Source organism: Sceloporus occidentalis, unplaced genomic scaffold (genome assembly GCF_023333645.1).
Source record: "Sceloporus occidentalis isolate IW3139 unplaced genomic scaffold, rSceOcc1.0.p SCAF_1, whole genome shotgun sequence".
Classification (NCBI taxonomy): domain Eukaryota; kingdom Metazoa; phylum Chordata; class Lepidosauria; order Squamata; family Phrynosomatidae; genus Sceloporus; species Sceloporus occidentalis.
In genome coordinates, this window is record NW_028316981.1 from 190,833,985 (window position 1) to 190,860,181 (window position 26,197).

The window sequence follows — 26,197 nt, forward strand, 5'->3', positions numbered from 1 at the left end:
CTTCTTTTGCTCTTTCTTCTTTTTATCATATTTTTTTCTTTTTAGAATTCATTCTTTGAATTACATTATTTTGGTTTTTGATTGACAATTAGATTGCCAGTGTTAAAACAATCAATAAATAACAAACAAAAAGAAACATGGTAAAAAATCATGTTGTGTAGACTCAGATTAAAGATGTGCTCCAAATGAAATGAGGCATTAATGATAGTTTTTTCAGTTGTATATTTTATGATTAAATATTGCTCTTTTTAAAGAAAAAAGAAAAGAAAAAAGGAAATGGATTTTGCAAGAAAATTAATGATGAAGTGAAAATGGTATTTAAAAGCTCAAAATAAAATTAATAAGGATTTCTCTCAGACCCACCACCATCACATGGCAAGGACATAAGAGAGGGCCCTTTGGGTGGCTGCTCCCAAGCTATGAAACACCTTCCCAAAAGATCTGGCTCACTCTTTGCTGTCCTTCCACTAGCAGCAAAGACCTTTTATTTTAAAGTTTTTCAAGAGGGGTGCTGTCATTTTATTTGTTTTTCTTACTCATCTATTATATCATGTTTAAATGCTTTAGAACAGTTTTTAATTCAGTGCTGTTTTAACCTGATAGTTTATTTAATTGTTTTAGGGGGATTGTTCTGTTCTGGAGGTTTTTAGTTTATTTTTTCACTATCTTGATGACTGTTCCTTTGCTGTTTTTAGCTTGATTTTGGTCCTGCACCAGAAGAAAGCTGGGATATAAGTAAAATACATACTGAATAAATAAATGAATCCGTGTGGGATAGTGATTTGAGAGTTAGACTAAGACTTTGTGAGGCCAGTTTTTCGAATCTCCATTTGGCCACAAAAACCTTAGGCAATGGCAAATGTCCTCTGCTAAGAAAGCCATTGGAATCACCTTAGAGTTGCCATAAGTTGGAAAATGGTACACAGCAGCAGCAAATAAATAATACAGTGCACTTCTCAGTGCCCTCTCAAATGGCTCCAGCACATAATTGTTCTGGAAGCCTGTCACGTTTCAAGACTACCTTCTCTTTTGTCCTGTTTTCAGTTTTTTTATAGACTAGGTGCAATGATATATATCCTTATTGGGGAATTAAATGAAATTGGATTTATATCCAGTATGTCTTAAATATAGCATTGAGTAAAATTGGGACTACCAATAGTGTGTTATGTTTTTTAATTTGTTATTATTGTGTTTTTACCAGTAAGAGATAGGAAGAGGAGCTTGTCCGATGTTCTGTCTCTTGTACAAGGGTACTTGTCTGGCTTGGGGTACTGTACAGCTTGCCTTGGGTGGGAATATAACATTTGTTACTCTGCCCCAAGAAGGGAAATATCTGGGTCCAGAATTGGCCCTAGTGTGAGCATGCTAGAACTGCTCAAGATTTTGTCTTTTCTTCCTTACAGTGATGTTGTAGTAAAGTCAACTTCCTTTTATTCTTTATAATAGTACCAAAATCAAACCTTTTCTGATTCCTTCACAAAGACTTCATATTTTGAGCATTTTCTGCCTTGATTACTGTAATCTTCTCACTTTCATTATCTCATTTTAGCCCTTGGGTTCCTTTCAACATTCTGCTACTAAGATTATGTTTTTGGCCCATCATTTTGATCATGTTACCTGACTTTTGATATCTTTTCACTGGCTGCCTATTCCTTTTAGGATTCAGTTATAAGCTGCTTTCACTTTTAAAGCCCTACATGACTTCACTCCCTGTCACCATTTCTTTCAGCCCTTATTTCTTTTTACCAGCCTGCTCAGGATCTGCTTTCCAGAAACTCCTGGCTTTTCACTAAACCAGTGGTTTCCTCTACCTCGGCTTTCTCCTTTTTCACTTGCTGCTCCATACTCCTGGAACTGCCTCCCTAACACCTGCGGGCTGCTCCTTCCGCCATTGCTTTTAAATACAAATTTTAAAAATCTCAAGAAATTTGGGAAATTTCAAATTTCCCAAAGTTTTAGGAATTTTAGTTTCATATTGCTTCATAATCTTGTGTCTTCTGGATATATGTATTTGTCAAGACACCAGATCCTATCTGATCTTGGAAGCTGAGTAGGTCAGTTTTAGTTAGTACTTGGATGGGAGACCACCAATGAATACCAGGTGGTATTTCAGAGAAAAGAACTGGAAAAACCACCTGTAAGTATTCTTTGCCTAAGAAAACCCTATGAAATTCATGGGGTCATCATAAGCTGACAGGTAACTTGAAGGTACATACCTACAGTTTGCTTTATATATTGCATTTCATTTTCTATTTCCATCTGCTTAATTTGTTTTACAATTGTGGTTTTACATTTGCATTAATCTTTCCTCTGTGTATGTATATGTGTATGTATTAGATTGTACACCTTTGGCAAGGATAGCTATTTTTTGTTGTTCTTTTACCTGTAAAATTCTATGTACATTTGACTGATTTATATCCCAACTTTCTCTTGACACGGGGCCAAAAATTGCTTTCTCTATGAATTCCTGCTCCTATCTCCCTTTCTTCAGATATTTCTGTTCTCAACTCAAACCTCATTTTGGGTGGGAAATTTTGGGTGTATTTTATGTCATTGTTTTGTCTTAAGGTTGGGGGGTTGGGGGAATCGTGTAGTTTTGGTTGTGTGTGCACTATGTATTTTATTGACCTATTTTGCTGTTGTAATCCTCCTCGATCCGTAGGGAGAGGCGGGATATAATTAAAATTTATTATTATTACATATTATTATTACTGGGAGATGCATTCCAACTTTCTCAGGCAACTCGAATCGCCAGGAAAAAACGTTTTGTTGGCATTTCTGAGGGGTTTGCTCTCACTTATGGCCTTCTATGAACCTTGAACTGCTATAATTGTCCCTTTTTACTGTAATTATGACAAAGTGTGTTTTATTATGTCTGAAAAGTTATTTTGTATATATTTTTCTTTTTTCCTTTTCCTTCTCTTGGGTACTATGTTATGTTGATATTTAATTTGTTAATATTGTTTTGATTTGAACCTGTGTTGAGGGACTGGGAAAGGGATTATTTATGAATTTTATTGATTTGTAATGCTTTTATATTTTCATTCGATTGCTATTGTATTTACATTGTTATTGATTTTGTCTTGTTTAAGTATTGGGAAGGGGATTGGGAAGGGATTATTTTTATCTTATTTATTTTCTGTATTGTATTTTCTTACTGCAGGATACAAATAAATCTACATTATTATTATTATTATCATTATTATTATTATTATTATTATTATTATTATATTCCAAGAGAAATGTGGGATAGAAATGAAATAAAATATCTGGTTTTTTTTTCTTTTCTTACTGAAGGGATGTGCCTTTCTTTTCTTTACCCCTCCATTTCTTTTATTTTCACTATTCACTACTTTCTGAGAAAGGTTTGTGGGCCAGAATAGGAGACACAGGATGTTCTAATAATAATAATAATAATAATAATATATTATTATTATTATTCTGTGTCATATGTAAATATGAAAAGTCTTACAGAATTTGCCTATGAAAAGCTAACATTTCACTTAAGAAACATTGGCCCCATACAGACAGGCCAAAATAAAGCTGTGTCGAGTCATTTTGGAGGTATGCTGTTTAAATGATGTATGCATACTAATAGTCCGGCAGCCACGTCAAAGCCATGATCCAGTTCTAAGGAATGGAGCGCAGCTTTGGAGCAGCTTCCAGACTTTTAGTACGCATGCATCATTTAAACAGCATACCTCCAAAGTGACTCAAAGCAGCTTTATTTTGCCCTGTCTGTATGGGGCCATTGTAGATGTTAGAGCTGCATGTATATATGGGTGTATGTGTATACATGTGTATGTAAGTGTATTAAATTTAGGTTTTAATTTGCACCATTATCTAAACATTATCAATCACCTTAATCACCTTAACAATATGGAACAAGTAAGTTCAATGTTATACATGAATCAAATCCTAGTGTTTTAGAGGAAGCTTATTCCTTTGATGTAGACATAGAATTGCAGCTCGAGCCACAAAAACTAAAACCCTAAACCAACATCAGTTGTTCCTAGGACAACATGAATATAAGGCAACCTAAATACATACATATTTTTAAAAAATGACTTAATCTGTTAGTTTAAATAGCTTTACGGGCTCAGTCTTTGAGAAGTTGTGTTCATCAGGTTACCTAGGCATGGCATCACTTGTTCATGTTTAGTTTAAAAAAGACCCCAGGTAAACATTTAGGTCACATTTGTTTAATTTCCTTAAATATAATTGAAATCAATGCAGGTAACAAGTATTTAACCTTAACTGGTACTACTAAGTACTATCCAAGTTATCATCTATTGCTCCCCTCCATTCCTTGTTTTGTTCAAGATCTACAGTTTGCTCACCTGTAGGAAATCAAAAAGTCTTTCTGTTTTGTTTTCTGACAACCATAAAAATGAAAACATTCTGATTTGCGTGAGCAGAGATTTTAATTATGGGCTAATTCTTTGAAGTCTGGGTTTGAAGCAGGAAGGAAAGCATGCTTTGAAAGAAAGGGGGGAGGGAACAACAACACTGGCTCATAAGACAGCTGTACTTTATTTCAGATATTCAGCTCCGTAAATGTTTTCTCCAAGGAAGTAGAAAATAAAATAAAAAGTGCAAAATCTTTCTAAAGAACTTCCATTATATATGGTTCTAAGAGCATTGCCTCATCTGTGCTTCTTCCAGACAACATGCATGATTATAACAATTTGAGATCAGAAAGAAATCTGTATTTCTGTGTGTATGCTTTGTTTTTGTTGTTCAGAAAAAGCATTTTTATAGACATCTTTCTTTTGTTTTTTCCCCTTCATGATTTCCCTCTTTGTTTTTCCATTAGCTAGTCAGCTAGTCCTCTTTTAAATTTTATTTTATGTGTCTCCATGAGAAGCTCTAATGGAGTGCAACTATTTTTTATTAGGAAAAAAAATGTTTACTTTGCTGCAAAACTGGGTCACTAATGCTACAAAAATCATTCTTGTTTTCCCATTCCTTAGGACATGAGTATAAATGGCATAGCTGAAAAGAATTTCTTTTTCCTTAAAAGGAATTTCACAGGAATTTATTAGGAGTAAATTTTTTCATTATTAGATTAAATAATGTTCTGATTACTCACTTAGATCCCTCCATAGGTTCCACTCTTGGATTTGGGAGAAATGTCTTGTTCTTGTGATTTCAGAGAAGAGATGTGCCTTCAGAAATCTTTCTGGTAGGTTTCTGGCCCCCTGCATAGAGATGCACAGGTCCTACTGTACAGTCCAATGGACAGTGCATGTTCAATGTTGCAACTGGAGAAGAGTTTTTCTTACACTCTGTGGGACTTTGCCTTTGTGCTTTCTACAAGTCGGGTTTAATAGTCCTGCATAAAACTGAAATTCTACTCTGTGGACATACTCCAAGGACCAGTTCCCACATGCACGAAATGTCACCTGATGCCTCATCATTTGATGACGCAACACTTGATGACTCATAGACTGTTGGTGAACCAACTTCATTGAAAATCTTTGCCACTGAGGTCATATAAATGTTTTAGCATTCGCTTAGGGAAGCTTACAATAACAACACCTTCTGAATACCTTCGTTCTACTATCACTGGGCAGTACCAACCTGGAAGTACAACGTTTTGGCTTCCTTAATGAATGTCACATTACACAGTGTGCTATGTCAGTGAGAACCCATTTTCTTTTTCCAAGTACTGTATAGCACAAGTCAAGCTCAAAATATGAAATAGGGGCCACAGTGTACTACAATTCTCCAGTGTAGATGCAGCCCAAGCCTTTTGCCTCTCTTATACCCGAGATTTCAAAGCCCACCTCTGGCACCACAACAAACTACAAATCCCAGGATTCCATAGGATAGAGCCATGACAGTGAAAGCAGTGTCAAACTGCTTTAATTCTGCAATGTGGCAGAGTGTGCCTAATGCAGTACTTAACATGATGCCCCTCTTGCATACCGAGTCTCGCAAGACTTTTTTGTTTAACAAATTGTACCCAATAATTCCATTTCATGTCTCCTTTATTTAGTGGGGTAGAACACAGACAAAACAAAGTAAAATTTAATTAACTGATGGATTAATATCCCACATTTCTCCCAGTACTGAAACCAAGGCAACATACAAATTCAAAAACACAATACAATTCTTAAAAATCCTCTTAATACAAAAGTTAAAAAAACAACTAAATCAACTTTAATTTAAAAGAGGTCTATCATATATTGTAGTGCAGTGGTTTGAGTGTTGGACTAGGACTCTGGGAGATCAGAGTTGAAATCCCACTCAACCATGCAAACCCACTTGGTGATCTTGGGCAAATCACACTCTCTCAGCCTCGGAAGAGGACAATGCCAAACCCCCTCTGGACAAATCGTGGCAAAAAAATCCTGTGATAGATCGTCCTTGGGGTCTGCCATATATCACAAATGACTTGAAGGCACAGAACCACGAAGTGGAACAGGACTGGATCCAGAAGGTTCTGGAAGGCTGAGAGAAGACTAAGACCATCGGAAAACACATATTTCCAATGGTCTTGGAACCAAGATACTTCTCCAATATGGTTGGGAGTCACCGCAACATAGGGAACTGTATTAAAGGGTTGCGGCATTAGGAAGGTTGGGAACCACTGATCTAAAGGAAGGCACAACCCTGAAAAACCATAATTATTGAAGATAATTAATGATTATGGAAAGTATTACAGTTTTGTTAGTGAAGAAAAATAGGCTGAATGTAAAAAAACAAAAAACAAAACGGAAGAAGCAACATGGTTCTGTATAAGTATTATACCACTATTCAGCATACAAAAGGTTTCTTCCAAAACTCTCAGCATAAATATCCACCCAACAATTACACAGAGGCACATGATGGAACAAGTTTATAGAAGCTGAGCAGCTCTGGAGATGGACAGTGCTGGATAAGAGCCTGCCTAGGAGTTCTCTCTGCACTACTTTGAATTTGATAGTGGAATTGTATTTTACGTTTAGGATTTTTTTTTACTGTTTTATAAAAAGAGTACTTTGATGTATCTTTAAAATGTTTTATATTTGTACTGTTTAAATTGCTTTTATTTGTGCATCACCTCGGGAGCCCTTCTGGACTAAGGGGAAATATAGAAATATCTCAAACATACAAACAACATTCTAGCTAGTCTAATAAATCTACAGCTGTCTTAATCATACGGCATTATCCCAATATTCAAAATTATAGCAAGGGCCATATCCACCCTTAACAATTTGTGGATCTCTCCTCTGGGAAAAGTGATGTATTGAGCACAGATCACTTCTCAAATGTCCTGGAATTTTTGTTTGTAATGTGATATTCATATATGTCAGTCTATCACTTGGAGACTGTTGCTGTTCAGTGGCAATTTGCATATGGAAACTGCCAGAGAATGACACTAGCACCCCAGAGACATTTTGTTGATCAACACCCACATGTGGAAGTAATTCACACTTTCAGCTATAAATTACTGAGTGCTTTATGTGTGAATAGCCTTGATTGTGCATTTATTTGCTAGCAAGAGTAAACAGAAAATAGCTTTTTATCCACAGTTTAGAAATGAAAAATTAAGATTATTTTTTTTTCTAATTAGTTAAATGGTTCCAAATTTAAAATTTGATATTTCAAATGGCAAAATTCCAAATGTTCTCATTTTACCATTTCTCATTACATTAGTCTGTTAAAATCATTTTTAGCTATTCTAGTTGATATTTTAAAGTTTAACAGTGAATGAATTAATGAATTCACTGCTGCATTAAATTTCTTTATATTTTCAGTTTTATGAATTTTGTTCCCTGGACAATCTAAGGATAATAATAATAATAATAATAATAATAATAATAATAATAATATATTTATATTCCACCTTTTCCCGAGGGAATCAAGGCAGATTACAACACAAAATGTGTTAGTACTACTAGTCACATTTCCAAGCTCTTGTTTCATCACACAGTAGCATACATGATGCATGGTGAAATCAATTTTACCATTCAGTGAGCTGACAGATAACCAAGCTGCCATCCATGAAAAAACACATCCCATCTGATCATCTGAAGCGTCAAGCAATTAATTCATCAAGTGGTTACAACAGACACATTTTGCTAAGTTTCCTCTTGGCAAACAGCAGATCTTCCACCAATTTCAGATAAATTGACTTTCAACCATACACACACACACACACACACACACACACACACACACCAGTGTATAAGACGACTTTTGAACCCTTTTAAATCTCGTCAAAAGTTGGGGGTCGTCTTATACGGCACATAAGCCCAACTTCATCAGGCCGGAAGAGAGCCCCACGGCCCAGCGCACGCACCTGTCCTTCTCCTGTCCTCCAGCCCTTCGGAGGCCTGCTGGAGCAGGCGCGCGCCCGGCCCCAGGGCTTTCTTCTGAAAGGCAGCCCCGTGGCCCGGTGCATGCGCGCCCTGCGCCTGCCTTCCAACCTCCTTGGAGGCCTCAAAAGGCAGCCCCGTGGCCCACACACCCACCCTGCACCTGCCTTCCAGACCTTTGGAGCTGGTGCGCGCTCGGCCTACTCCTTCCTTCCCAGGCCTCTGAGAAGGCCCAGGCCTCCACAGAGGCCGGAAGAGAGCAACGCAACCTGGCGCGTGCATCCGACCTGCTCCGTGGCCTGGCGCGATTGCCACTGGCCTCCTCCCGCCTTCCAGGGGTAGTCTTGTATGGCGAGTATATAGCAAAGTCTATATTTTTATTTGAAAAGTTGGGGGGTCGTCTTATACGCCCCGTCACCTTATACACCAGAAAATACGGTGTGTGTGTGTGTGTGTGTATAAATAATCTTGATGTAATCTTAAACATGCAATTGCATCAAACCTTAGCTGTGTTTACTCCCACGATACTTTCCTCGATACTGAATCACACTTTTTTTTGAGGGGGGGGGAGAAGCAATTCCTTGAAGAAGCTCATAAATCAACTGCTTATAAAATATAAAACAAGTGGGGAGAAGTACTTAAAATGAACAGCACAAAAACCAAAGGTTAGATATAACTGACATTTAAATATTAAAAGCATTTCATTAGAATTTTGCTTGCTACTAGCCTGTTGGGCATCAGATCTGATCAGCAGCAGTGTTAAAGATGTGTTCATTCAAGTCCAGCATGTGCTTGAGGGGCAAAATTAAAAACAAGAAATCTAGGGTGGGACTGTTGTGTTTCTGCACCTAAACTATGCCCACAGTATAAGCATAACCACTGTTAAATAACTAAATTGATTTTTTATTTAATGTCAACCTCAGCCAAATAGCTACAGTGTGTTATGAGAGAGTTTCTCCTCCTACAATATGTTAAAGCAATTATGCCACTAGATCACTAGATGGCTTATTCTATCATTAGAAACAATCAAGAATCTGGTAGCGCCTTAACAACTAACAAATTCATTGTGTCATAAGTCTGATGTATGAAATAGTTTTCATAATTGCAGTAAGAATAATAGAAATGGACTCCTAGGAGTTTAAGATGGGTTTGGGGTGGGGTGGGGGTATTAATCATGGCAATAGTGCCACAACTGTGAATATGGAGTAGTTATGGATTCTGGGCTATGAATAAATAACTCCAATTAAGGATGACATACTATAGTTTACCTTTCTTCTAATGAAAACAGTGAAACAAATAAGGGTGTACTTAACACTCCACATTTTATTCATATAACAAAATTGAGGGGTGGTATTAAAACACTCTGGTTCTCGGCTCACATGGAGCCATGTTCCTTGGACACTCTCAATTGTTATACAGCTGTTAAGGCAGAATCTGAAGATAAACACATGCCCACCTATATATTTATTTTCCTTATCCACACCCTGCCTTAAATTGTATTGATTAATTTTCAATTGAAACCTACACTATTTCTACTGGGAATTATGGGTGAACAATTGGAGAAGAGTCACAGAAGAATAATTTGATAAATGGTCACAGCTACAAGAACACTATATGCTCAGAAATGGAAGAAGGACTTAATCCCCACAAAAGAAGAGTGGCAGAGATGTATAACCAGTCCATTTTGATTAATTGACAAGATTTGGGAAAGACTGGAACTTGTTAGATGACTTTTTGAAAAAGGCTGAGGGTGATTTGCTGATTGTGGTCTGAGTATGAGTTTAATATACAGATGATGAGAAAGATATGGGGACAATAAAGGGAATTTACAGTGGAATATATCTGCCGAAAAGATAGTTTGAAGTCATCTTTTTCTGTTTCATTTTGTTAGTTGTAGATTGTGTTTTTGTGGTTTGTAATTTATTTTGCAGATGTTGTAGTTTGTAGTTGTTATTTGTGATATCTGTGCTATTCAGTTTTTATTCACTGTAGTTTTTACTTAATAAAAATAAATACAAAAAAATGATTAATGCCCTGCCTTCTTGTGATCTTGCATTCCCCAAGTAGGTTGCAAAAGAAATGCATTATCACATACATGCATATTACTGTGATTCCCAATGCTTTACAGTTTTCCTGCTATTTAGTGATTCAATAGAGCTGGACTCTATTGATTTCAAATGGTCCCCACCCAGTCGAATAAACAAACTATTTGGTTTCCACAATTAATTCAGTTTCCAAAGGTAAAAGCCAAAATAAACACTCTCAGGGTCTGCATTACCAAAGGCAGTGATCATATCTTCACAACTGTAACCGCTCCCTCATCTGGAGAGAGTGACAGTTGTTAACCTGTCCAACACTCAGGTTATTTTAAATAATTATGGAAAGAACAGTACAGACATGTGCCTACAGATTAATGAAGTGTCTCAGTCGCTGGTGACTGCATGCCGACCAAGTAACCTACAAATTAACTAGCCTAAATATATCTAAAAGTTAATTAGCAATGCTAAATACTCAAACACAGTTTGAAACTCTTTACCAAGGCAATATAAATTCTGCACCAAGAACAATCTCAATTCTATGAAGAAAATATGCCAGTCTGGAAAATTTATATTAGCTGTTACTTCCCCTCATATATTCCCTTATGTTTCAATTTTCTATAATATATTTTGGTTCTTCTAGTCTTGCAGAAGGACAAGGCAGTTTCAGAGCATTGAAAGCTTACCTTTAACTATTGCAATTTCTTTTTATTCAGCATAATTTTTGATTTGAAATTTGAAAGCAGACATTGTCAATTGTCCACTAACAACCAAACACCATGAACTCTCTAATTCAAAACAGACATCAGAAATGGGAATAACCAAAAATCAATTGCAGAACACTTCAGCCTTCCTGGATATTCTATCTCTGACCACTGAGCTGCAGTCTGTGACAAAAACAAACAAACATACATACAAACAAAGAGAGACTGGAAAGAAAAACAACTGAATTAGGATATCCACAACCTCTAGTTCATTGGAAGTGGTTTGAAGAGTGACAATGGTTTCTTGGAACTCTACTACATATTAAAATACTAGTGACATCCCTGCTGCTAAATACAAAACACATCTACGAACCCCATTTCTTGGAAGATTAATTGAAGCCCCTAGACCAGGCTCTACAGGTGAATGGTTATTCCAGCTCAGACATCAGAAGAGCTGCCAGACCCAGAAAAACCCAGAGGAATGAAGATAAGCAAACACCCAAAGGGAAGGTATTTCTACCATACATCGAAGGAGTAACAGACAGAATAGGCAAAGCCGTGAAGAAGCACAACCTCCAAATGGTTTACAAACCAACCAAGAAAATCCAGCAAATGCTGCGCTCAGTGAAGGACAGGAGAGACCCTCTCACAGTCGCAGGAGGTTACCGTATACCATGCAGCTGTGGACAAGTCTACATAGGGACCACCAAACGCAGTGTCCAAACACGAATCAAGGAACATGAGAGACACTGCACTGGATCAGCTGGAAAAATCAGCAGTAGCAGAACAAAATGCTGTTTGAAAACACTGAAATTCTGGACCATGCCAACAACTATCAGGTCAGAATGCACAGAGAAGCCATTGAAATCCACAAACACTTGAACAACTTCAACAGGAAAGAAGAAACCCTTAAAGTAAATAAAGCTTGGCTACCAGTCCTGAAGAATACCAAAACCAGGACTCAGCAAATGCAAATAAGAAAACACTCAGAGTCAGGGGCTTTCCCAGCAGACAACGATCACAAATTAGCAGACACTAATCCTCTTTTGCATATTCTCCCACCCTGAGGCCTGGCCATTAACAACAGAACAATACACAGATTAACATGAAAATTACTCCTCCTTACCCAGGATCATACAGTGTGTGTGTGTGTGTGTGTGTGTATGTGTATCCACTCTCTTCCAGGTCAGCATTCTCTGAAGATGCCAGCCAAAGATGCCAGCGAAACGTCAGGGATAAACTCTTCTAGAACATGGCCACATAGTCAAAAAAACAAACAAACAAAAACCCCTGTCTCCACTATTCATATATTTACCTTCTCATCTTGGCTTGTATGTAAAACTTGTTTCCCACTAAAACATGTCACTCCATCACCATACTCAAATGCTTTCATTTCTATTACAATTCACCCCCATCCCTGTGGGTATACAGTATATGTCTATCCATATAAAGCAATAAAATTTGATTTGATTTGATTTGATATGTCTATCCATATAGGCTTCATCTCATGCATTTGATGAAGTAGATTGGAGCCCATGAAAGCTTATGATAGAAATGTATTTTTCTCAATCAGTCTAAAAGGTGCTGCAGGATTCCCTTATATCTTTTTGTGAGGCAGAGTTTGTGACTTGTTATACTGATGACACTGTTGTTCATAACAAGGCATTACATATCTCCATTTGTACATGAAGGTCATACTGAAAATTGGATCAAGATCCCTGAATTTTAATAAAGCTATTGCTACTGTTGCTACTGTTAATAAATCTATGTAAGGAGCTCTACACAGCTTCTAGCTGCAATTTGTTAAACTGTTTACCTACTTATTGAACTCCCTCAGAATGAATGGTATCAGTGCACATTTCTTCATTACTGGATCCACTGTCTGACATTTCTGTTGTAGGAGAGCTCATCTCCAAATTGCCACAATCTGCACAATCTAGAAATTGTTTTAGCATTCATTTCAGTCTTTTGAGTTAAAGATAGACACCAACCAAATCAACATCAAAATGGGAATCATTGAGCTCTGCCTTACATTACGGATATGAAGCATTTCTCACATAGCACATGTGTTTGGATTCCAATGATGTTGCACAAATATTCCTATCACACATCACCACTGGTCTTTCAGGCATGGCTGAGAGGAGTTGCACTTCAAAAATATCTGGAGGATCACACATTCCCCACCCTGACTTTGGTCCAAACATGTGCAGAAACAGGTCTGTCTTAAGTCCTTTTGCAGCCACTTCTGGAAAGAATAAAATGGCCAACATTTGGCAGTTTGTCCAAAGAGAGCAGTAGATTTCTTCCGGAATCAATTGCTATAGTTCTTTGGCATTTACATACAGTTTCAAGCATTTTCTTGGAGAGGCCAATCAACATTTCTGTGAAGCTCCACAAGTATAGTCCCATGTCCTTCCACTGCCCAGCAGCCACCAACCCCCAGAGTTGAGGATCTGCAGCTCTTGTTTACCAGTGGGAATGGGAAGGAAGGAAGGTGACCAGACCATGGAGAAATGGTCTCAGTTTGGCTGGGGAAAGAAATGATGGTGTGGCCTCAAATGGAATGTTCTTGCCTTTTTCTTTCCCTAGGAGCTGAGAAAAGCTAATTCTTCATTATCTGAATGGTCTCTCCACTCCCTCCCTTCACCACTGATAAGTGTCAGTAGTAGGGAACTCTCCAAGGACTTGACAGGTTTTTGAATGGAATGCAAAGGCACATAAACATAGGCCTCTGCCCCATCCAGAAAGATACTTGGGCATGTCTTTGTCACTAACAGGATGCTGGCCCTTATGTTTATAAAATGGGCTTCAGCTCCTCACCTTCCTGCATATATTTCAAGCAATAGTTAGTTACCGTATATGCTCAGTAATAAGTCAACCTCATGTATAAATTGAGGGAGGTTCTGGGCCCAAAATTATAGCTTTTGATTTAACTCAAGAATAAGTCAAGGGCAAAACTTAGGGGCATGTGACAAAGGATCTAAAGGATGAAGCAAAGGAAAATGATGCCAAAGAACTTACCAAATCCAAGCAGGCATAACTGTTTGTGCTCATACTATAGGTTGGATGGATGAGAGAGTAGAGAGGGATCAGTGCTTCCAGGACAACTTATGCTCTTCTTGCCTTTTACCAGGAGATGGTCTTTTTTAAAAAATAAAATAAAATTTAAGGTACAGCACTTACATTGACCCACGGATAAGTTGACTCAGGTTTTTTGGGTCATGGTTTTGACTAAAATTTCTAAATTATATATTCAGTAATCCGGTGACTTTCAAGAGGTAGCTAAAGTGGGATAAAGAGAGCAAGGCCTTGGCTGGGATAGGGTGATTTGGGCAAAGGGAGCCTATTGGAATAGTCAGAGGGAGCAGAAGCCTCTCTGACATGCAATAGAGCCTGGGACCAGCAGGTTGAGACATGATACCATCATTTTGTAGGAGGAGGAATTACTCACTTTGAGAGTGGACCTCTTTATCCTCCCATGAAAAGCAGCTGATCCCGGAAACTATTAATCTCCTGCTCAGATCTCCTCTGTGTCAATTTAGGAGACACCATCTTTCATCTCTCTGCTATCACCCTCCTCCCTCTGTAATTGATGGAATGGGTTGGTGTGAAAAGCAGGAAGGAGCAAACTTGTACAACTAGTGACCTCTCAAACTGAAGACAGCCTACTAATGTTACTTCCTGCTCCAGACGGAAAAGCCAGGAGGATGTTCGGTCAAGTATCTATTCCACCATAAAACATGGCTGATGGGCTACGTTTGGTTTGAAGAAGTGGACCTGCTCTAGATGTGGCACTGGAATTAGTCAATATAGGTGGGGGACTATGGAAATTGGATTACAACTCTGGAGGCGAGGGTTCGATTCCCCACTTGGCCATGAAACCCACTGGGTGGCCTTGGGCAGGTCACATGCTCTCAGACCCCGGGGAAGGCAATGGCAAATCTCCTCTGAAGAAATCTTGCCAAGAAAATCCCATGCTAGGGTAACCATAACAATTTGAAGACACACAATAAAATCTGGAAAAGGAACTTTTGCAAGCTCTGCTTCTGTATCAGCCTTAACCATCCAGATGCCTTCCAGATGCTGTTAGGCTACACATTCCAGCATTCCTGATCTTGGCCAGACTGCCTGAGGTTGAGGGGAGTGTTTCTTGTGTTCAAAAGATTTGGTTTAAAAGACTGGCCTACAAATTCACATGTAAACATTGTGTGGATTGAATGTCTTTGACTTTGAGTAAGTCATGTAGGTGCAAGGCTAAGCAAGGGAATGCAGACCTTTTTCTCTCTCACTACAGTTCCCTTGAATGATACTCCTGAGCATGTAATAATGAGAGTGTTATTTTTAATTTTATTAGCAATGGTCTATTCTACACTGCAAAAATAATGCAGTTTGAATCTGCTTTAAGTGCTATGGCTCAGTGCAATGGAATCCTGGGATTTGTAGTCTGTTGTAGCACCAGAGCTCTCTGATAGAGAAGGCTAAATATCTAACAAAACTACAAATCCCAGAACCCCATACCATTGAGCCATGGCATTTATAGCAGTGTCACTACAGATTAGACCAATATGATATAGTGACATAATTTAACAATTTTTAAAAACAGAACAAACGAACAAAAGTGCCAAAAAGATACTTATGGATTACAGTTCCTAAAATCACTCAGCAAGCCTGGACACCAGCTGCGACCTTCTGGGGCTGTAGTCCAAAAAAGCTCTGATTATCTTGCAGAGGGACAGAATTTGTGGGCTGGGTAACTATGTATATCATCAGCACACTTTTACCAAAAAGCAGCTAGACTCTAATTCTGCCTGACCTGAAAGAAGTGTAGGAAGAGGGCTGAGACCAGGTCACCCAACAACATATATTAAACACCTTCCAGGTTCCAACCAGGTTGAGCAAAGGGATTGTTTTCTCCTCTCCTCTTATCTCGCTCCTGCTAATTTGGCAGAGCAGGCTGACATTCTGATAGGAAGCGCCTACAGAGCTCTTTTGATTTTCAAGGCTACATCAAAATTATTTGAAAGCAAAACAAATCTCTCGCTTTTCATCTGCTGAATATCTTGCCCCCTCCTTTTATATTTCACAAATGAATGTGATATGTGCATTTGTAACATCTATTCTCAGAAGAAAGAGCCCTGCCTGAACATAACTGCATGGTTGGGAGCACTCCAGATCCTAAAACCTAGGGACAGCCCCTCGAAATGTCACCTGGTGGACCCTTTTATTGTTTATATTTATAGCCAGCCTTGCATCCGGTGAGTTCAAGGTGGTGTGCACATTTCTTCTTTTTCCCCCCAGTTTATCCTCACAACCAACCTATGAGGTACATTAGGCTTTTTATATCTTACATTTATATCATACTCAAGGCAGTGTTAAGAATGTAAAGATGCTGCAATTTTTTTCTCCTTGATGAGAAAGAATTTCTCTCCACAAATGGTAAACTGATATGAGATTATTATTATTATTATTATTATTATGCATTTGGAACCATATTGTGAAAGTCTGGAATTTGTTTGGGGGGGCATTTTTGTGCTGAAAATGGCATAGTTTGTGCAAGATATAGTTTTCTGCATAAAAATGTTGGGTTTTGAGCAAAACCAGGTTTTTTGACACAATTGAATTTTTCATCAAAAAAAAATCAAATGTGAAAAATCATTTGAAAACATACACAAAAACTCTCGTAAGATTTTTTTTAAAATTATGACTTCTTATATTCAAAGCTTTACATTCCTAGCCAGCACACACGGTTCACCTCTTCCTTATTTTATCCTCACAACAACCCTTTGAGGTTGGCCAGACTGAGAAAGCAATAAGCTTAAAGCCCCATGAATTGCTACGGAAAGCCAACATTTTTAAACCCACTTCAGGGGGGATGGCAAAACTATCAACAGCTACTAGGCTATTTATTAATTTCAGTACAGCTACTAGTCATGATAGCTATTTATTAATTTCAGTACTGGAGCCAGTATGCAGTAGCAGAGTGCACTAGCATAACCTGAACCATCTGTCTTCTTGTATCCCTACCAATAAAGTCTTAAGGAATGAGATCTTCAGCGGAGGGCATCCTTTAAACATCATCACTGTCTGAGGAGAGAACGGTAATGACTAAGGTTGTGCCAGGGCCCTTGGATTCAAGTCAGAGCCTGATTACGTGATTCACATCCTGACCCATTTTGGTCCAAAGCCATTCAGACCCAGCAGGATTCTGCACTGAGAATACAAATTCAGAAAGACAGATCTTTGAACCTCCCGTTGATCTGAATTTGAAAACTGAAATAGGTATAGTCCCCACTGTGCAAAAGTGTATGAAACTTGGAGACAAAATAACCCTTCATAACAAATAAATCAAGCCAAATTGCAGAAATGTAACTCCAAAAGGTTTCATGGGGGGGAGGGGGCTGGAAAACTGTATCGTTATTTTAAAATTAGATTTTATTTTTAATGAACATGTGCTATTTGTTGAGGGCTCAGTCCTGTCGGTTCATGCTAGGTTTTTTCTGACACAGACCCACCCCTGACTATTGGGAATCATGTCCTGGAGAGCATAATAAAATCTTCTACCTTTAGAGCTGAGGTACTGAACTAAATTGTGGGGATTAAAAAGTTAAGAAACTTCACTGGGGAAAAAATGGCACCTGAAATATACACCATTTTCCTGTGCTTGTATTATTGCGTATTGCTTTTTGGTGTTTATTACAACTTTGTTTAAGTAGCTGACATATACTCAGTAGATGGTAGGGATGGAAATAATATTTGAAAATATTTGTAAAATTGTCTAAAAATGTGTTTTTTGAGTGTCAAGAAACCCCGATGAGAAGAATCCTGGGCTGGTGAGAATCTTTGTAATCTGGGACTTATTCTGAGCAAAATTTTCAGACAGTTGCTTTGAACATGTGGTTGTTTTCTGCAGGACCTAGCTTCTATGTGCAGGAAAATGATTAATAATAATAATAATAATAATAATAATAATAATAATAATAATTATTATTATTCCTGTGTGTGAATTTTGTGCAGAATAAATTGCAAACTGCAAAGATTTTCAGATATTACCTATTGCATAGAAAAAACTGTTTCCTATGAAGAAAATGCTGTTTTTCTATTCAAATCAACCACATGCAAATTTTACACAGATTAAGTCATAAACCATTTTGAAAATAGTGTCATTTTGAAGACTTAGGTCTATGCAGACTGCCTATAAGGGGTGGCCTCCAGCTGCTTCTTTTACTGCCAGATCAGGACCGCAGCAACCACATGTCATGGCCCCGATCTGGCCTTTGAAATGTGCAAAAAGGAGCCACAAAAAGTGACTCCTTTTTGTGCCTTGCAAAGGGCGTGATAGCTATGGCTTTACAGTGCTCCTTCAGCAATGCATTGTGTGGCTGCAGTGCCAGAGGAGCACCATGATGCCATGTGTCATGTGGATTGGCATACGGCATCCTGCTGCCTTAGGGGCAGAGTCAGCAAACTGCCCCCAAGCTGGCCTTTAAGGCCAGTCTGCACAGTAGCAAGTACTGCACACTTGCAGTAGGAAAAAAATTGCTAAATTTACTTGTTGCTTCCCTTAGGAAGAAACATAATGCAGAATTACATTCCTAGTACAGCCAGCATCGTATAGTGGTTTGAACTGGACTACAGCTCTGGAGACCAGGGTTTGAATCTTTGCTCAGCCTTGGAAACCCACTGGGGAAGTCATATTCTCTCAGCCTCAAAGGAAGGAAGAGGCAAACCCACTCTGAACAAAGAAAACCCCATGATAAGTTCACATTACAATCATAAGTTGAAAATGATTTGAAAGTATACAACAAAATGGATGGACACATGAGAAAAGGTTTAAAACAAAACATAATAAAGAAGCAAACAATACAGACGAATGTGCAAAAATGCAATCTGTTTTTAACAAAACTTGAAATCAAACCTCTGTCTGCACTACTTCTGCCATTGCTGCTACTACAAAAGAACAACACTGAGATAAAATTCAAATACATTTTTCAAGACTAGGCTAGGAAAAGATTAGGAACTGAGGAGTGGCTGGGGGTATTGGCAGGAAGAAAGGAGAAGAAAGAGAAGCAGCTGAAGCTGAGGAAAGAGAAAACAAAAGTATAACCAAAGTGCTTCAAAATGCTGTGCTGGTAAAAAACAGAAGAGCACAAAGGGAGAGAATCAATGCAATTCACCATCCCTTCTCTGAAGCACCTTTATTAAAGAAACTAGTTGGAATATTGCCCTGGATTGGGAGATAAAGCTGCCAATGAACAAAGTCCAGCTTTTCCTCTTCTTCCTTTTCATCAATGCCCCATCATGGTATTTTCTTCATACAATAATATTGGAGAAACACTGCCTGGGGTTTTATTTTAAAGGATTGGAGTAGACCAACCCATTCAAATCAGCACGGTCTGACGCAATTTGATTTCAATCCAGCTGAGCAGACCTAGTTGAGACTTAATATGGCTATCATTAGGAAAACTGGGAAAGCTGTGATTTACTATAGAGAAAGAACAAAGAAATGAGTTTCTCTCTTATAAATAAGCACAGATGTGCAAAGTGCAGGTCTACAGAGGTGAAGGGGGCCATAAACTTCTGTACTACTAAAGTATTCAAAGGGATGTTGCAACACCTTTGAGACTAACTGAAAGATAGAAGTTGGTAATATGAGCTTTCATAGACCTGATCCTACTTCCAAATGCATCTAATAGGTTCAAGTTTATAAAAGCTAACACTATTAACTTCTTTCTTCCAGTTAGTCTTGAAGGTGCTGCAAGATCCCTTTGCTTACTGATTTTCCAACAGAGCTATGTCTTTGAATCCTACTGCTAAAGGGACAGGACTACCTATATGGTAACTGTTTATGGTTGCAATCTTTCCTCTATACTAGGAGCGGGAATCAGCTTCTTTTTATAATATGAGAATCATGTCACCTTCTCTCTCTCTCTCTCTCTCTCTCTCTCTCTCTCTGGGCGTTCCAATCGCATTTCCACTGTTCCAGGGGATGCGTTTGGGAGAACACTTTTGAACAGTTCTCCCAAATCAGGCCCCTGGAACAGAGCGGGGATGCAATTGGAACACCCAGCAGCAGCTGTGGCGTTCCTCCATGCAGTAAAATGCGTTCTGGGACCCATTCCATTCCCAGAACGCCCCCTTTTCAGCATGCAGCGGGCCCATTCCAGGGCCTGTGCGATGAAGTTCACACACACACACACACACACATATATGTGTGCACATGCACACACACTGTGGCTTAGTTAAATGCTGGCAGATTTAGGCATGTGTAAGAGAAGAAGGAAGGATGAGGGAAATAAAAGTATTATATGTATACATTAATAACACCAGTTAGACAAAATGGGTGGATTGCTTAGGAAATACTGCTAGAGAATATTAACAATTGCAAGCAAGGGGACCTCCTTCTGTATTTGATAAACTTCTGCATCTGCTCCAAATGTTAATGTATTCCTATTGGATAGTTTTAAATTTTTTGATGTTTAACCTTTTTTTATAGGCTGATCACTGTTTTTATCACTGGGTGGAGGGTTGGGGTTTGGGGGTTTTTAAATTGTAATTTTTAATTGCTTGATGTTTAGTTTATACTGTTGAAATCTGCTTTGATTCCTTTGTGAAAAAGCAGAATACAAATTGTTGTTGTTGTTATCTGTTCAGTCTCTCTCAAAGCACCTATTGCAAATGAGAAGCTGAAAATAAAGTGTCTCACAGAGACTCCCCCACCCTCAGTTTTGAGCCCCCCATCCTTTGTAGGCTCCAGATTTGTTTTGTTTTTGTTTTTTGCCTTTTATACAAGTTGTTTATTCCATTACTTTCAGTGAATTAGAATATTGTTATTTGCAAAGTATTAGACCATCAGGGAGGGAACCCTACTTTCTGAGTAATGGGATCATTTCTCATTTCCCTCTCTTTTCTTATTTATTCCATATTCACCTTCTCTTCTACCTCCTCCCAGACCAGGATTCTGATTGACACACAGCCTTGCATGGTAAGATAGACAGACAAATTTAAAGTCACCCAGCAAGTTGTGTGGGCAAGTGATTCTAATGAATATTGTAGAGTACCCCAAATCTACAAGTGAACAAAACAGTTCACAGTTATATAACAAAACAGTTATATGATTATATTATAGTATAGTATTTTATTTATGGACTCATATAATACATTTTGAAAATATTTTGAGGATCTGGTTATTTAGCAAGCAATGTGTCTGTCTGTCGGCAAGGAAAGTGCCCTGCATGACTATGCTACAAACAAGCATTTGAAACTTTGAGATATTCTTGTATTGCATGATTTCTAAATACAGTTTCATAATTACAAAAGGAGAGAAATTAAAAAGTATGAGTCATATAGATGTAGGGCTTTTATTTACTTTCAGTTATCTAAATTACCAGTGTCCTCATGTAATGCAATGTATTTTCCACTGCATTTCAAAGGGGATTCCAAAGGGAAATTATAACAATATAAACAGGTGAAATTATGTTTTAATCTTCTAATGAGCCTCAGTTTAATCGCTAAATGCCAGAATACATGAAAAGGGCATGATCAGAGACAAGGTAAGTACCTTCAAGCCCTACTAATTTTAGTGAGACATTTACAGTTTACATCTTAATGAGTATTGCCATGACCACCATATTTGCCATACTACAACATTATTTCCAACATGGAAGCATAAAATTGCCCCAAGAACAGGTGATTATGCAAATGGCTTGGGCCCAGGGTACTTGGAGGACCGCCTCTCCCCACACAATCCACCCCGCACACTCAGAACATCTGGGACCAAATTATTGGAGGTCCCTAGGTCTAATCTGACTCGGACCTCACAGAGGGCTTTTACCACTGCTGCCCCTGTACTTTGGAATAAGCTCCCTGCAGAGCTCCGCTCCGCCGCCTCATTAGATGTTTTTAAAAAACAGCTGAAAACATATCTATTCCGGCTGGCCTTCCCACCTTAAATTGTTTGTCTGTTTCTCCTGCCCCTTTTTCCTCTGACCCTGGATCGATGATTGTTTTTGCATTTTTCTACTGCCCCTGATATATGTATCTTTTACTTATCGTTTCCTGTTCCTGTCTTTGTAATAATGGTTTTAATTGCTGATTGAATTTTACCTGTATTGTAATGTTTTTTATAACTTTGTAAGCCGCCCTGATCATTTCTTGGAAGGGCGGGGTAGAAATAAAATTTATTATTATTATTATTATTATTATTATTTTTAAAAGTAAACTGAAGGGGAGATTATTAGCAATGCTTCAAAACAATTCTAAACTATGTTCTCAAAGAAAGTATTTAGAACGTAATGCTCCATATGTTACATTTTTCCGCAGAAATGTTGCATATTATCTGTTCCATTTCACACAAATATGTTTGGTTAGGGCATATCCACATTACAAATGTATATATGGTTTTATTTAGGTTGGATATTTAAGTAATCCTGGAAATCTGAGTTTGCCAGAGGTGCTGAGGAAGGATCCCATGTATTGCACCCAAGTATTGACTGAAGAGAAGGATTAACTTTGAGACCTCAGGTACAGCTACACTGTAGAAACAATGCAGTTTGACACCACTTTGTGCATTGCAGTGGCTCCATTCTACAGAAACCTGGGATTTGTAGTTTTATAAGGCACCAGCACTCTTTGGCAGAGAAGGCTAAAGACCATGCAAAACTACAAGTCCCCAGATTCCCTGAGATAGAGCTACAGGAGATAAGACCTTACTCTTCCCAGCCTATCCTTTGTGTAGGGGTGTACTGTTCAGTCTATGTTTTGGTTTGCATAAGTTTCACATGTTCAGTTCTGGATCTTTTCTGCTGTTGTTTTGTGCCTTCAAGTACTTTCCGACATATGATGCCTCTAATGTGTGTTTTCTTGGCAGAATTTGTTCAGAGGGGTTTTGCCATTTCCTTCCTCTGAGGCTGAGAGAATGTGACTTTCTCAAGGTCACCCAATGGGTACCCATGGCAGAGCTGGGATTCGAACCCTGGTCTCCAGAGTCCTTTGCCACACTGGATCTAGTTTCCCATATTTCTGAACTGATGCACATAGTTTTCTTTTTAAAAACAAAATTCCATGTTGAAATTGGTAGATAAAATATATTGTAAGTGTTTATCTCAGAAAATACATGTTCATATGGTGTTTTTTTAAAATACATTTCTAATACATTTTATATTAAATTCTGCACTTTAAAGGTATTTTGTTGCATTTTTGGGCTGACAACTGCTTTGTAAAAATTTGCAAGAGTACAAAATACAATTATGTCTTAAACTCCTCGTGTTTCTAAAAGGAACAGATCAAGTTCACATCAGAATTTTTCAAAAGCCATTTCCTCTAGTATACCTATGTCCAAACCTTAATTTTAAGACCATAAGGTAATGGATGCTCCTCAAGTGCCCATATAACAGATTATCACTGCAGGGCATCCTCATTAAGAAGTGGTGCCACCAGAAAATGATTTGCATCAAAAATGCTTTGAGAAATTGTTGAATAAAACAATGCAGTTGGTTTAAATGAATGAGCTGACCAATATACTCAGTACAATAGCAGTCCACATAGAGAAAAGGAGACCGTTAATGGGAAAAGTGAATTTTGAGAGGGTTAACCCCTTCCAAACACAAATCAGTCCTATTTACAGATGGCAGATTGGGGCAGCCATCCAAGGATAACTCATACATGAAGTTTCTTTCACAAAGAACCAGTGTGTCCCAGGACCCTGCCCTTACCCCAAGACTGGTACTGCCTATTCACACAATGTATGATGACTTCCAGCAGAATACTGCAAGTTTTCACCATTAACTTGACTTTGCCCTGAACTTGCAAAGTCAGAGAAAACTCTAGCATTTTCCCCAAACCCCAGAATGAGCATGGGGTTCTGTGGCATGTGAACAGTCAGATTGGATGCAAGTCAAGCTGAGCCAGTTGTTTGCATAGCAGGCACTGTGCCATTTGTCTTCTCTGCACTAAGTCTGTCCCTGGAACCACTGCTGCCGATTCTATACCTGCAGGAACTCCATGAACATGTGACCAATGAGAAGTGAGGGCAGAAGCCATTACTTGGATGGGCAGCAGCTCTGCAGACAAGAGATGGGCCAGCTGTGCTCAGTATTGGCCTGACTGGCCTGTGTGAACAATGCTGCACTGCCACATGGTGTAGACCAGTGCATGCATCCACCATCAGGGCCAATGCAGGGTCAATTCTGGAGCATAATCTCTGGACTGGCCCTGGCTTTATGGCCAGTGCAGACAGGACCCCAGTTTCAAGACACTCAAGCCACCACTACATTGACTCTGTGGAGTGGGAAGGTTAGAAGGCTTTAATTTTCATCCTCTGCTGAATAGCCCCTGTGCATACAATTTTTATAGGTGAAAATTAGCACCCACTGGCTTTCCTAGTAGTTCTCTCCTACCCCCATACAAATAGTTAGCATGGATTGTTACTATAGAGAAGGCTGAATAGTTAAGCACCCTCAGTCCAAAGATGTGATGCAGATGTGGACTGTGCTGGCCTTTTGTGAAAACAACAACACTCTAGCTCCCAGCAGTTTCACCTGATATAGAATGCCTTGAAGGCATCAGATCTTATCTCATCCTGAAGCAGGCCTAGTTAGTCCCTAGATGGAGGACCATCATGGAATGTCAGGTCTACAGGCTATATTTCAGAGGAAATCAATGGCAAGCCACCTCTGATGTCCTATCCTCCAGTTAGCAAGGGATCCAGGAGTCAGAACACTGTAAGGTAAGAGCTGTTGGGTACTTCTTCTTCTTCTTCTTCTTCTTCTTCTTCTTATTATTATTATTATTATTATTATTAAACTTTATTTCTAAAGCGCTGTAATTATACACTGCGCTGTACAAAGTCAGTAAAATTAAGGAATATATAAAAGCCTGCCCAAGGCGTACATTCTAAAAGTAATAACAATTAGATAGAGGAATAGATAAAATTACAATGTAGGAAAGAAAAGACAAATTAAAAAACGTCAGATATAAAAGCAAATCACATCAAACATTATCAGACAGCCAGATGACAATCACAAATTCCATGAGAACGCTTCCCTAAACAATATGGCGGGTTACAGACCGCCATAAAGGATATCCTTAGGACATCCCATTTTGAAAAAGGGGCGTCTCTTCCCTATCATGGACAGAGTCCGTGACAAATGGCGGCGGCCGTTCCACATGGCCGCTGCCATTTTGACGTAGCGGATGCTCTGCGTCTGCACGTCGCACAGCAGAAGTGATGCCATGAGTGTGCCCTTTGGCACTTGCGGTGCCTCTTCTGGGGTCTGAGAAGGAGCACGATTTCCGCGCTCCTTCTCTGCAGCATCCGGGAACTGCGCGGTTTAAAGACTGTGGTTCCTGGATGCTGCAAGCGGAGGCGGAGCCAGACCACCCTTCTCAGCGGTATGTAACCCGCCCAAAGTTTTCAGCTCAGCCTTAAAACTGGTTAGGGAAGTGATGAGCCATGCATGCGGAGGAAGAAGGTTCCAGGAATGAGGGGCAGCAAGAGAGAAGGGACGGATCCGGGACGGGGCAGAGAAAATCCTGGGTTGAGAGAGGAGACTTTGGCTACCAGAGAGGAGAGTGTGAGTAGGGATGTAGGGAGAGAGAAGATCTGTTAAATAAAAAGGGGCCAGGCCATGCAGGGCTTTAAAGGTGAGTAACAAAAATTTGTACCTGATGCAGAAAGGAAGAGGGAGCCAATGAAGGGAAGACAACAGAGGGGAGACATGATCATAATGGCGAGTGAAATAATATGTGCAGCTGAATGCTGAACAGAAATTAATGGGTGGAGGTGAGAGAGAGGAAGCCCTGCCAGGAGGAGGTTACAGAAGTTTAGTTGTGAGACCACTAGGGCATGGACCAGTGTCTTTGTGGTAGAAGCTGAGATATATGGACGGATTTTGGCAATATTATAGAGAAAATATCTACAAACTTTGGCTGTAGTCTGGATATGGGGGATAAATGACAAAGAAGAGTCAAAAATGAAACCAAGACTGCGGGCTTCCTGGATCGGCTGGATAGAGATTTTATTGACAGAAATAGAAAAGGAGTAGTGAAGGGTGGGCTTAGGTGGGAAAACAAGAATCTCGGTCTTGGACATATTGAGCTTCAGACACCGATGGTGCATCCAGTGGGAGACAGCTGTTAAACAGGATGACACTTG